Raw genomic sequence first — 15,353 nt, 5'->3', positions numbered from 1 at the left:
TCTACTTCTTGCAGTCTATTTGGTGGTTTGTATTCATAGTCTCCTCGCTGCTAGTCCTGCTGAAATCTAATGAGTTGATGGACGGTGAAGATGGGTTGCTACTTGGATGTCCTGGTGCTTGCCTACCCCCACTTGTTGAAGTACTAGTCGTTCATCCCATCCTCGGGTGTTGGTGAGGTTCCTCTGTTGAAGTTTAGTCCGGTAAAGTAGTCGTCATCTGGTTCCCTCGGTTGCTCTCTCAAAGTTTCATCCTCTTCCTTTGCTGACTTCTTCCTATCCCTATGGTTAGTCCTGTTGGTAGTCATCGTTGGTCTAGAACTCCTCCTTATTGCTCCTGATTCCTGAATGCTATTATCAGTTTCTTGACGATTGTGGTAGTATTACTAGATTGCCTGGATGTCTTTGTCCGTTAACTTTGTCAGCTTGATTTCTAAATTCTTTATTGTTGGTAACTTATATCCTCGTAGATGGTCGTACTTTCGTCGGCTGCATTTCCTCCTGCTTCTTCAGTTATTATTTGAAGGTGACCGGCCATCCTTTTTCTATATGCGGCAGTATTCCTTTTATTTCGGATGCTGTCGATTGACCGCCACGGGAGCACTTCTTGATGAATTAACGTGCATTTTGTTTTCCATAGGCCATTTACATATTTGCTTTGAACGTCTTCCTGTATGAGGCTCTCATGGTTATTTGTACTTCTTGATTTCCATTGCCATTTATCTCCGATTTGATTATTTCCTCTTTTTTTTCTTTGATATACGTAGCGCCGAATTGTATGATCTTTTATCAAAGTTAAAGTTTATTTATATCTGATCTTTAAGTTCTTTTCATTAAGATACTTTCAAATTTTCTTTGTCATCGACGTCACCTAGCACATTTAATATCAATCTTTGAGGATTTTATTAGAAGTATTTGTCCCTTTTCCTCTTCTTGTTTTTCCATCTTGTAATTCTCACAGCTGTACAGTGACCCCAGTAGTGAACCTGCAAATAAAAACATTTTCTACATGTAAAAGCAATCTCACTTGAGTATATGATATGGCCTAAAACTACTCTAAAATGAAACTAAGACAACTTGTCTACATACATATCTCTTAGCCGTAAACTTGAACCACAACTACTCATAATGTTACATAACAATCTAATACTATAGGCCTATCTAAATCAGTTTTTTATAGCCCAAGTAAATCTGCGAAAACAAGGCTATCAAACTGATAAAACAGGAATTGAAGGGTTTCTAAAGCCTTTACCTACAGGGCTAGAACTAGTCTTATCTCCAAGTTTTTTTTTATAAGTATTCCCACAATTATACAGCACTCGTAAAGTTTTTTTTTTTATGTATTCCCACAATTGTACAGCACTCGTCAAGCCATTCTGCAGCACTTGTCAAATTTATTCGATTTTTTACTTTTCATTTTTTACTAAGTAAAACAATTTAACAGTTCATCGCATCCTAGAGCGTAGCGTACAAGGTGATTATGCCTAGCAAACTTAGGGTTAATGGGAAGTGTGGTCTCAGAGGTATTTTCGGGCAATTCTCGTTGGACTATCACCTACAATTAAAGGTGCGTCCACACGGTCGAATAATGTCCGACGGACAAACATTGTTACCAATTAACAATTGCCAGCCGGTTTATGCCTTGAGCAGAGTAAAAACAGTGATATTCAACCTCATCTGACACCACTGTTTGTTGCCAGATCTACTTCCATCGTTTCAACGCTTATGACGTCATCCTGCTTCGCCTATATATGGTAACAGTGATTGTCCGACGAGCATTGTTCGACAGTGTGGACGCACGATAAGAGTAACATCGAGAGCAAACGATCATAACTACAACAGTGAAGTGTGCGCTTAACCCGGCCCTACTGAAAACATTTCTCTTAGAATACAAAAGTAAAAACTAAAAAGATCACATTATTTAGCTCAAACAATACTGACACAGATTAGGAACTTTTGATTACCTTTCTGTACACAAACCTTTCAGAACAGAAACTTCTGAATACCTTTCAGAATAGAAACTTCTGACTACCTTTCAGAACAAACTTCTGAATACCTTTCAGTATAGAAACTTCTGACTACCTTTCAGTATAGAAACTTCTGACTACCTTTCAGTATAGAAACTTCTGACTACCTTCAGTTATAGAAACTTCTTTTGACTACCTTTCCAGTATAGAAATTCATCCAATCGCTGGCCAAATGGAACATTTGTCTATCAAGCAAATGAATAATACGACGGTTATGGTTTGTCTCTTTTTACACGATTATTCTCTCAAGACCGTTTATGACCCCGTATTTTGTTTGTTTCTTTGTATGGTGTTTTAGCGTTGCATGGAACCAGTGGTTATTCAGCAACGGGACCAACGGCTTTACATGACTTCCGAACCACGTCGAGAGTGAACTTCTATCACTAGAAATACACATCTCTCACTCCTCAATGGAATGCCCGAGAATCGAACTCGCGGTTACCGAGGTGGCACGCCAACACCATACCGACCACGCTACTGAGGCTCTTTTATGACCCAGTAGTTACCGCTAACAACTGAATAAACACAGTTTACTTTTGCTAAGGTTTGCTATCCAACCATCCAAAATGAGATATTATGCTTCACTCTAATTCACCTTTATCAGATTAACCTTACTCGAAATACAGGTTTTCACTCTTACGTTGAAATTACAATGAACTTGCCCTCTTAGTATGTTTTGCAATAATTACTCGCACTGGAGCACCAATGTACCTCAGAAAACAGCCACGGTAAGACTTATATTAAAAATGCCTGCTATGATATCTTGTACACCTCCACTACTAAAAGGTTAAAAGTCAAACTACCTGTTAACATACAGAAATGCATCAGCGTCTATGAACAGTATAATTTGTAATAGTTTTATCGATATAAATTTCTGATGCATCATGAACCAATACGACACTGATACTGGTTTAATAAGTTGAAATTACGGACCATGTCAAGATTAGCGAACCCAACATTTTTCAAGACAACATTATACCACTGACTTTAAAACATATAAATTCATCAGTAACAACAAAGATTTAATAATTTAAATATGTAAAATATAAACAACAAATATACTAAATCATTTGGTTATAAAAACTAACAGTAGTTGCAGTTAAAACTGCCACATTTTTAAAAACCTGGAAATCACCTTAATGGCAATACTGGATTTTCCTCGTATAAAAAAAATAAAACGGAAAACCGGGAACCAAAAGTTCCTTTTCGGATGGTTCACAATGCGAAGCCAAATATACTATTTTCAATAACACCAACGTGCAGTACGACATTCGTCGAAAAACCTAGCAAATCAAACTGCATATCCCGTTTCGAGACCCCATTATTTCCATACCAACGTGAAAGCAATAACAGTGATTGTGAACTGAATTGAATATAGTGCTTAGGAAAAAGGCCAAGCACTAGGACCTATGAGGTCCTTCAGCGCTGAAACGGAAATTTTGAGTAAAAGGTTTGAAAGGTGTAGGAGGAGGAAAGCCTCGCAGTTGCACTAAATCAATTGTTAGGAGAGGTGCAAAGTAATATGGAAGAGAATATGAAAGGAGATATACAGCAAAGGTAATGGAAAGGGGTGGCAGCTAGGGGCCGAAGGCACGCTGCAAAGAACCTTAAGTAATGCCTACAGTGTACCACATGAGGGTACACTGATGGTACTATCCCCAAACGGGGCGGACGCTTGTGTGCCCGACATATAGCCTATACACAATGGAAATCTATGGGAAGCCACATCCCCGCCACACACCGACGCCACTCTGTGGTTTCCCAGGGTGTCTCATGTACTCCTGGCCTAACTGCTATATACTACTACTATGGCTCCGTTAAACTTAACTGCTCATCGTAGGCGAGCTACTCGGACCAACTCCACCAACACCACTCTTTATTGACGGTGGCTCCAATCCACTACGATCTTCCTAAACTTTTAACATTGGAAATATTTACTAATCGTTTTATACGCAAACCTTGGCATATAAAGTGTCGATTTCATCTCATTTATCTGCCTTACATCTTCAAAGTCCTACGAAGCCAGGATATGTCTTTTTTATCTTTTAATATAAAATTACAATCACATTTCAATAATTTAAATTGTTTGAATTATTCTCTTAATACAAAAATATAAATATAAACTTAGATAACATTTTGCTAAAAAAATATAAATCAAAATAAAAAAACTTATAGTTTAAAAATTCTTCAGTTACATACTTGGAAATATTGCTTGTATATCTACATTTGATATACATCCTTTTTGATTCCTATTTTTCAAAAACGACAATTTGTATTTTGGTTTTGGTTTCTATTGTTGGGTTTATAACACATCCACAAACAATACAAATAGCCGGTGATCAATATGGTAGAATAGTAAATGGAGTAGAGTATTAAATGGAATAAGAGACCTCGTGTGGACCTGCGATCTGGTTGCATCAAACCTAGAACATCTTATATAAACTTCAGTGAATGTGACAATCTTCAACCGAACAGAAATTAACTCTGATCGTGTAGCCTATACAGTTTTATCAAAAAGGATTGGCAACGCAGAATGCAAATTCAATTTTCAGTGTATTCAAGGTATCAACGTGAATCCTCATCCCTTAGAAACGTCCTTCGAGTTCAGAAACTTCGTACTTTGTACGAATGGTAAGATTTAAGTTCGCATACGCAATTAAATACCTAGAGAAGTCTGTCAAGAGGCCTGGCTGGTCATCACCCTTTCTGCCCAAGCACACAAATAAAAAAAAAATATGAAATTAAACTTATGAGGAAGACTATTAAATCAAAATGCAAACTGGATACATTATCAAAAAATACTTCAAGATAATAAAAAGGGCAACAACTACTTTTACAGCCTGTATCTTTTATAAGTGTTATAGTACTTAGTTTATGTATCACAGGTATCTACCCAAGTCAAGAGTTAATTACTACCAATAAATCAATCTAATTCATAAATTCCTTTTCAGGAACATTTATTTGGACGAGTCTCAGGAGCTTAAAATTACAACTGAAGCTTTTCCGGAGTTTTATACCTCGCCTACGTGGTGAATAAGTTTTACTTTACAGTATACCCGCAACTACAGAGCAGCTAAAGCTACATTGAAAATGGATTCAACATTATATTTATGTTTCTGAAAGTCTATTTGAATCTATAGATTCAAGATTTTATTTATGTTTCTAAAAGTGTATTGTTTGTTCGTATGGTGTTTTTACGTTGCATGGAACCAGTGGTTATTCAGCAACGGGACCAACGGCTTTACGTGACTTCCGAACCACGTCGAGAGTGAACTTCTATCACCAGAAACTGAAAGTGTATTTGAATCCAAATATTCACACTACAGCGAATGACGAGGTCATAGCGTAATTCAACGAACGTCGAGTTCGTAAGAAAAAAAAAAGTCAAGATAAGATTCTTATCACTGTCCAAGCGGGTGTTGACTGGTTAGATTTCCCAGTATTTATTTTCATTCAATGACTTAATTTTTTTCAGATAGTTAACTGTCCTCTCTGCCACCAAGAAGTTTACAATCCTTCCCAATAGCACAGACCCATTAAAAATAGTTAACACTTTCATTCATCTACTAGCTACGAATACTGAAGCTATACAGTGTCTCAGTTAAAAAACACTTTAGATTCCATTCCTTGTCTGGCTGTAAAAAGCCTTATACTAAATAGATAGCATTATATAAAATTTTGGGATTCTACGTAACTGAAGGCGATGAGATACAAAAAATATTAGTTCTATTTTTGCGGTGGAAAACACTTGAACAAAAAGCAAGTTCCAAGTCCGATCAATGACACGGCCTTATCACCTGAACAGTTTAATCTGCCAGCTCGTCCTATTTACAAAAGCCAGTTCTCAGCAAAAAGTAAACCCAGCAGCATAATGAACAGAGCTTATAGTTTACAGTCAATTCTAGGTAAGCGGGAACTCCTTTTACTTGGGTATGCCACAGTCTGTTCACCTCATGTTGGCAAAATTAAATTTATTTTTCTTATGTTCCCCGAGTCAAGTCAGAAAGGCAATGAGAAGCACATTTCCAAGTGAATTTATACAATGTCGTCTATCCCCCCGTTCCAAAAGCATAAGACAAATATATTTTCCCCATTAAATAAAAAATATAAGTATACTTAACTCAAATTCCAGCACCAATGCAACCAATGCACTTAAGTGCTCAAGCAATCTGTCACTACGACGCGATTCAAGACCCTTTCGTTATTATAAAATATAAATACACAACTCTTCTGATACACTTCATGAGATGAACCAAGCACAATTCTTCACGAGAACTCAAATTTATTTATATTAAAAACTGTTACAAGACACTATTAATCGCCCCTTCATCGTCTAATTGTCTAACAACACTTACTTTCTATAAAAAAAAAAAAGAGAGAAACGGTGATTACTTATATTTTGTATAAATTTCCATCAAATTCAATAGAAGAGCGGATAACGAGCTGTAAGTCGCACCTATCTTTCATCAATCGTGTCAAACTTGCTTCGGTTTAATGAACACCAACCACCTACGAGATGAAAAGTTACGTTAACCAATATCTGTCGCTACCTGACACGAATACCCATGTGAACTTTCGATCTCTATAAAATATACCCGGCATATTTGATTAGTTGATTACAGCAATTGCAAGGGATAGCTGTGGACACCAAAGCAACATTTCAGTGTTTGAATGCTTAACACTGGCAATAGAAAATCAAATATAACGGGTAATACACACCTTTGCTAATACCCGTCTTACTCATCCCGGGAAAAACTGAAGGTTACCAGGCACCTGCTGCCCGACTGACCGAGAAACGGTTCAGGAGTCACCGACGGGTGTCACTTCCTGTAGTACCTGTTACGTCACGGGTAACGAGGCGTTGAACTATGAAATTGGTCATTACTGTCAAACGAATTTCATCATTTTCAATGCTTAGTCTTCTAGAATCCATCTGACTATTGCTGGGCTGCAAGAAGGACACTGATGAAAAATAAGAAAATTTCCAAACTTTCGTGGAAACTTGAAATGAATAATTATATATAATTTTTTCCTCGGGACGTGCTACGCGTAACGCAGCCAACGATGTAGTCAATATATGTTGATCAATAAAAAAAATATGACATCATATTTGTTAATTTTTTATATAAATTACACATATTGTACTATATGTATTAAATTGTAAAATGAACTTTAAAATTTATTTTTAAATAAAAGAAAAAAAAGTTACCCGATCCAAATTCCACTAAAAATGTCGGATCTAGTGCATTAAAATTTGCAGACCCAAGATCACATAATCCAGCGCGAACTTGTTATTAGTAGAAATTAAATGAAAATACCGAGTCTTTCTAGGAAAATGCTAACACTGCTTTCTAAGTATTTTGATAGAATGGATTTGAGAATTAGGGCCGAGTATTCTGCATTCTTCTTTGAATGTCTTTGCCAAAGTATGATTACTTCAAATAAATTAGCCGGTCTTATACAGCGTCTTCGGTGGAGTAAGTCTTTAAGAGAAGCCTATAGTGTAGGAGTTTGAGGTCTCCAATCGAACACCGCATCGTATTAAAATAAGGTGCCATCACTTGAAATAAATCTGTGCGGTCTGGTGCATGACGCTTTTATGCCAGCTTTCTTTTCATTAGAAAGAGAGAGAGAGAGAGAGAGCACAACTTTAATGCATAAACCAGTTTAGATAAAAATACGGATTATATTTGTTGCAAACGCTAATTCCAAGAAAATCTCTATCCGGTAGGTTGCTGTTATATGCAATTGTTGAACTCGATTGCAGGGGAGCAAAAATTATGGTATATCTGAAACATTTATATATATATATATATATAGTATATATATATAATATTATATATATATATATACTATATATATAAATATAATATTATTAGATATATATATCATATGATATATATATAGTATATATATATATCTCATATATATATAATATATATATATAATATATATATATATATATATATATATATATATATGTATATAATGACTAGTATGTCATGACTTATTTCACATCAAACTAACACGTAACAAATTAGATACATCTACCTCAACTGTGGTAGTATGTCTACGATTTGTGATAAGTGACCATTTTCTTTCACGTATTTGTTCGTAACAGATTGTACCCAAAGTCTTGATTCTACTAGAGCCCGACATCCATAACGAGAAGGAATGGAATGGATGATAGAGTTTAGGCCAAGGCCCAGCACTGGGACCCATGATGTCACTCATCCCTGGAAAAGAAATTGAGAGTAGGTAAGTATGGAAGTTGTAACAGAGAGGAAAACCTCGCAGTTGCGCTATGAAATAATTGTTTGATGGTGGAAAGGAAGACGGAAGAAAGGTAATATGAAAAGAGATACAGTAAAAGGAATGAAAAAGGTTACAGCTAGGGGCTGAAGGGTCTCTGCAAAGAACCTTCAGTAATGCCTGAGGTGCCTTGGGTGCACTGACGACACTACACCCTTACAGAACCATAACGAAACGGATAACTGAAAATTTTAATGAAATTCTAACATTTATCACCTACTACTTTTGACTTTTTTTTTATAAATCATATCAATGAATTTACTAAAATAAAGCCTTGTAAGCAATTACGTAATTTCTCTTTTAGTGTAAGCACGCGAGTGTGACTCTACATGGTTTAAAACCCAAAACAGCACCGATTCCAGACAATGATAAAATAATTAAGATTTGTCATTACCAAGGCTTCCTCTATTGAACGGTCGATAAGAAAGCTTATGAAATTGGTGCCCCACTAATTAATACAGCGCAAAAGTGCATTGAGGGACTCACAACACGTCACGAATAGAGAGAGAGAGAGGAGAGGAGAAGTAGGAGGAGATGAAGGGGGGGAGAGAGAGAGAGAGAGAGAGAGAGAGAGAGAGAGAAATAGATTTGCAAACCTGGGTAAATCACTTACGAACCGAAGGCTATCACTCAAATGGTCAACTCGTGTGCTAACTAATCGGAGGCCATGACAGAGCCACGAGCACTTAAGCTGCACTTTAATGGGCGAAGACGTAAAGCTTTAAATCAGAATACTCCTATTTAATAAAGTTTGCGAGAATATTTAAATGGACGAAGACAAAGCTTTAAATCAGAATACTCCTATTTAATGAAGTTTGCGAGAATATTTAAATGGACGAAGGTAAAGCTTTAAATCCATATACTCCTATTTAATGAGGTTTGCGAGAATATTTAAATGAACGAAGACAAAGCTTTAAATCAGAATACTCCTATTTAATAAAGTTTGCGAGAATATTTAAATCGGAATAATCCTATTTAATGAATTTTACGAGAATATGTATGAAGGCAAAAACAAAATATTATACAAGGCTCATAACGAGCTGGCAAGTGCCGAGCCCTAACAACGATCCGCCTTCACTGACAAAATACCTTATGTCTACGACATGATAAACAAGATTTCTGTGACCTAGAAGACATTAACACTAAAAAATGGGCCAAGAAAAGAATTTCTCCAAACTCAGCCACCCTCTTACATCACATTATGCATGGGATTTAATCCTGTTCATGGACTCTTTAATTTAGTTGTATTAAAAAGTTCCTTAAATTTACCTGCTACATACTCCAGTCCTGAAAGAAAACCATTACGGTATATTTGCCACTAGGATTCTTACTGAAGATACTTGGTATATTTATTAATCTTAAAAAAAAATTGAGTGTTTGAAATCTAATCCGGAACTAGGCTCTGACAATCACAAACTCAGATCCAATGCCAAAACTTGAAAGGCTTTTCTGTCGGCTTCTCTCATTGGCTGAAGCTCTTGTGCGGGAGAGCTTTGACAGACATAACCAATTGGCCGAAAACATATTTCTAAGCTTAGTTCTCAATGTATGAAAGGCCTTCAACGGCGAACAAATAACTGATGTCTTATGAAGTCAAGTTCTGGGGATCACTGTCAGCTTCGGAATACAGGAATATTCTATAACAATAAATGAACGAACGGGACTTGGATGAATAAACACATCATAGTAGAAAAGATGATATAACAGTAAGAACGGTGAAAAAGTCAAACCTACGGACAAACTGGTGGCATACCCCTGATCTGGTGCACAGTCAATTTGCTGCAAATAAGGACAAAACTTTTCGATCTTAGAAAGGAAGGTTACTTTGGTGGTCACCGAGATCCGGGCTCCTTTAAAACTTTTGGCCATCATTAAAAGCGGTTGCCATCAGTTGGAAAGCATTTTCGTGCAGCATTTTCGATAGATTATTATAGTTGTTTTTTACGTTTACTAAGACGAGTTATATTTTGCCAGAGCCAAATTAAAGTTTAGCAAATAGAGCACTTTTTCGTAGTGTAGTTTCATAATGATGGGAGAAAGGATCTACATACGAGTATCTCGTATAAACATTGGACTAACTATCGAAATACTGTATACTGCAGATTAGCCATTGTAAAGTATTTGCCATTGTAAAGTATTTATAGTACGGTCATAAGCAAGCGTCCAAGGCCATTGATCGTGGGCCAGTTCCAAAACTATCATTTGTATAAATAAAGATCGTAGTGCCTCATCCATTTGTGGAGGGAAATTTCCTTGACAAATCTGCTGTCAGATTTATTGCCAAATGGCTATGGATTCCCATAGTCACCCTACTACAAAATTTTACTTTCACATGAACAATCTCAAAGCCATAAACAAGGGATTAACCTCGAGAGCGAAATTCAAAAGAATAAATAGATCTGGCAGCGCTGTATGCTTCTCGTGGCCCCACCCTAGCGATCTTAGAATGTTTAAAAGACTTTTGTTTTTATGGTCCAATGTTTGTCCAAGATATGTAGATCCTTTCTCCCAACATTATGAACATTAGGAAAAAGACGTTCTACTTGCTAAACTTTGATTAGGATCTGGAATATGTAATTGATCTTAATAGGCACAAATTAAAACGCTGAAAATTGTATTTTCAAGTCCAAAATGCAGTCATTGTATAAAGTAAAATAATACCTGCCCCACAGCTATGGTTTGTCTTAAGTTTCAACAAAACGATTTAATTCATTGGGTTGAGCTTTTATCATCGCCTGTGGCAATATTGCCGCTTTGATGGTTTGACCACGTAATGAAAGGACCTGGTTCTTCGAATCGTATTAATAACAAATACTCTTTTGATGCTCTCATAAGTTTCCCTTCTCTCTCTCTCTCTCTCTCTCTCTCTCTCTCTCTCTCTCTCCTCTTCTCTCTCTTCCCTCTCTCTCTCTATCTCTCTCTCTCTCCTCTCTCCCTCTCTTCTCTCTCCTCCTCTCTTCTCTCCCTCTCTCTCTCTCTCTGAAAATCAGTAGCTCTATGCAGGGAGAGCTGGCAACCTAATTTTGTTTTAATCTACTAATTTTCGTTAATTTTCACGTGAATAAGAAAAACAATTTAAATGGGTTAGATTTATTACTTAACTGTACGTGCATAGCACCAGAATATCATAACATCAATGGCGTCAATAACCTAGTGTTATCACGCCAGTTTAGTAACCATAAATCAATCAGTCAATCATAATATCCATCGGCTAAGGTGTATGAACACCGAATAATCCAGGGTACTGCCTAACATCGTAGGTAAAGTCTGATTTGAATATTACCTACATCCAACTGGGGTCATCCATTAAGTATTTAAACTACCTTTCTAACCGCGTAGCCGGTGTCAATAACCTAGATGTTGTGACGCCAGTTTTTAGCAGACATAACCGCGTAGCGCTATGCATGACACGTAACCATGGCCAGAACACACCCCCCCCCCCCCCCCCCCCCCCCCCCCCCCCCCCCCCCCCCCCCCCCCCGCCCCCCCCCCCCCCCCCCCCCCCCCCCCCCCCCCCCCCCCCCCACCCCAACCCCCACAACCGCCTTTCCCCAATCTTATTAAATTAACACCAAGAAAAAGTCGCCACCAGTTTGCCACATATGGAATATTTTTAACGTCTTCGGACAACCTTAGCACAAGTAGTCCGGACGACAGTTATACACCTCAACTTGGGAATCTTCGATTATTTTGACGAACGAACCATATGGGACATTGTAGCTATTAATCCCTTTTTAAATAATAGTACTCTGAAACAAAAAGGAATGGAACCACACGCTTGTCTACAGTACACCAAAATTTCTGTTCATTATTCTAAAAATTCCCTTGTCATCGACACGCGAAATATGCGAGTCCGTAACACTTGCCCATCATAACACCTGTAGCGCTATTTGACACCCACGCCAAGACTGCCGTGGCATTTTAATGCTCCCAGTTATATTTACACTGAGTTTTTTCTCTTATTTAAAAAATACACTTTAAAGGTCTTTAAATACATATACAATATATGTAATTTATGTACAGAATCAGTGAAATTATCCATATTTTTTATAGCTCAACATTCTTGAATTTACTATGTATATGTATACATATACCCATACCCAGTTACTGTATGCACATACTCATTTCACATACCTATATATCTGTATATACTAAAATTCCAAATAATTACATGTAAAAAGAGAAGAAATTTACACCGAGTTTGGGTTTATAAAAGAAAGGGAGAAAATTTGTGAAAGTCCCACCAGTCGATCAGCATGGCAACATTGGTAAAATGAAGTTACAAAACTGAAGTACAATTACTTGGTAAACATGCTAAAATGCTGAACATTTTACAGGCATAATTGATACAAATAATTCCCTTTATCTCATACATATACGATTTCCTGTCCTGATAGAAAAGTTACTCTTCTCATGGGGTCTTATCATCAAAGTTTTGTCCTTGACACTTAAACCTGACCTGCTAAATTACTCTCGAGATCCCTCAGTTAAAACACTGTCATTGGGGTTTCACTGGGAGTATTACGTTAACAGCTACCGATGGCTAAACTAGTGGAGCATTAGCCAGAAAAAAAAAATCAATGTAATTCAGTATCAATCAAAACCAAGAAAAAAAACGCATACTTACCATCGTACTGGTGCGAAAAATCAAACTGTTTTAGCTGTGATACCGTCCAATTAACTCGCAATCGCACTGGTGCGAAAACTAAAATGTTTTAGCAGTAATACCGTCCTCCTGTTTACTCTGCTGCTGTCTAAGAACTGTCAAAGACTCAAAAGGAAAGACTCCGAAAATTTTCACTTGGCCAATCAGTGTCTACCACCATGCTCAACGTGGAGAGCTTTCCTAACACTTTTTCTCATTGGTTGAAGTTCCTGTGCTTTGGCCGAAAGGCTTCGAAAGACATCCTTCGATTGGTTGGAATGCATTTCAATGAGAAATTGCCTGGTGAGACCAGGGCAGCTTTTCAGGGGACATTCTGACTATGAATCGAAATCGCCTATGTGAATTGTTTGTGGTCATAAAAAGAAACTATAATAATAATAATGACTGAATACATAAAATAAATGAATGAATACGTCACCCTGGCAGTGGGTGGTGGTAAAGAGTAATACCAGAATGAGCAACTATGTGGTACAGTCCAGAATCTAGACTAAATTTGTTATACAGCAACTATCGTGCAAAACTTTTCGGCCACTAAAAGTAAGGTTCCATTTCATTACGTCGGTTGTGGATCATCATTTTGCTCTTTGTGTGTTTTCGGGGAAGAAAATGAAGAAAACATTCCTCCCAATTTGATCTGTTACTGAATTGGCATGTACGCGAACTTCAAGCTACCTTTTATGTCGCAATAATGTACCCGAATCCGGGCAAAATGTGCTAGTGAAGAAAATATATACAACAGGTAAACAAAACATGTCTTTTGTACTAAATGTACTTTAAAAAAACTAAATTATATATTTTGAAATGTACAAATGTTTTGTCCAAATAGAAAACTGTATATTCTTAGTTCTTTCCAAAGAAGGTCTCTAGATTTTCAGTGATATATATATATATATATATATATATATATATTATATATATATATATTTATTTATTATATATATATATATATATATATATATATATCTAATAAAAGGAGCCCATAAAAACACCAAAATGTAGAGAGAAAAGTACTATATTTCAGAGACTGCTGTCTCTCTCTTCAGGTATATGAATGAGAAAAGTTTACAGAAAAGGTGGTATTTATACCAAGAGATTCGTCCACAAGTAAGCCAATTAGGTCACCCCGCTGATAATCTTCCTTTAATCTTCTTAAGCGTTGGTTGAATGAACACTGCGTCGACGATATCTGATATCCAAGCCCCTTTTGAGATGTTCATTACCTGCTTCTCTTTTATTAAGGCCGATTCCATCATTTGACTCTTGTACCGGCAGTTGCTGCTATAAATTACAGTGACATATTCCAGTTTATTCTATGGTTATGTTCATTTATATGGTTGAAAATAGCCGAGTTCTGTTGTCCATACTTAACTGACCTTTTGTGTTGTATTAATCTCTGGGAAGTGATTTACCTGTAAATGCGATGTAAGATTGGTCACAGTCCTGGCATGGGATCTCATATACCCCAGAGTCTTTGGGAGATGTCTTTTGTTGGACGTTAATCAGGGATTTGGCTAAGGTATTTGGGTGGGTAGGTAAATGCAAAAAAAAAGGGTTGGATTTCCCAAGGGTGTGAGTTACTCTCTTAATCGTCTCCAGGTGGGGAATTTTTTATTTTATTGTTGGGTGTGTCTCTGGTCTTGTCTTTAGGGGGTGGTAGTAAAGTTACGTTTGCTTTTTGAATTGCTTTCTCAATATATGGTCAGGATACTTTAAAGATGAAAGTTGCTTGCGAATTAGTTCAAATTCTTTTTCCAGGAAATCTGGGGAACAAATTCGTAAGGCTCTTAAGAATAGGTTGCTAGCTACACCTATCTTGATAGTAATGTCATGATAGCTAAAGTAGTGAATATATGAAAGTGAGAACGTTGGTTTTCTGTATATGGTAAAATTTGTATTCTGTCGTGTCTCTGATTATTAAAACATCAAGAAAAGGAATTTTGTTGTCTGTTTCCCATTCAAACTTTAAATTTGATGCTGCGGCACTAATGCGTTTAATTTTGAGAGGAATTCATTAAAATTTACCCCACTTATTATCCCAAAAATGTTAGTATGTATCCACGTATCTCATCCACAGCATGTTTTGGGTTTTATTGCATTTATTACTGTAGTTTCAAAGTATTCCATGTACAGATTGGCTAAAATAGGACTTAAAGGACTACCCATACTACACCCGAATTTTTGCTTGTAGAATGATTCCCGAATGAAAATACGTTATTAGATGCACATAATTCAACTAACTTTATTATGTCAAGCGCCAAAGGGGAAATGATCTGAATAGGGGGATAATTTTTCCCTTAAAAACTGGAAGAACGTCCTGTACTGGTACTTTTGTGAATAGGGAGTCTACGTCA

At 36.8% G+C, this 15,353-nt stretch overlaps 1 long non-coding RNA gene across 1 annotated transcript; it reads right to left on the bottom strand.

Moving 5' to 3' along the window:
• Window positions 1–601: 601 nt before the first annotated feature.
• LOC135203833 (uncharacterized) lies at window positions 602–13,488 on the bottom strand. The gene is made up of 2 exons (XR_010312037.1): window positions 12,964–13,488; window positions 602–983 (listed from the first exon to the last, which is right to left on the bottom strand). It is a non-coding gene; the product is annotated as an uncharacterized LOC135203833 (long non-coding RNA).
• Between the last annotated feature and the right edge of the window lie 1,865 nt (window positions 13,489–15,353).

Source organism: Macrobrachium nipponense, chromosome 44 (assembly GCF_015104395.2).
Source record: "Macrobrachium nipponense isolate FS-2020 chromosome 44, ASM1510439v2, whole genome shotgun sequence".
Taxonomy (NCBI): domain Eukaryota; kingdom Metazoa; phylum Arthropoda; class Malacostraca; order Decapoda; family Palaemonidae; genus Macrobrachium; species Macrobrachium nipponense.
The sequence above is the reverse complement of the archived record's forward strand: the minus strand, read 5'-3'. Positions and strand labels throughout refer to the sequence as shown.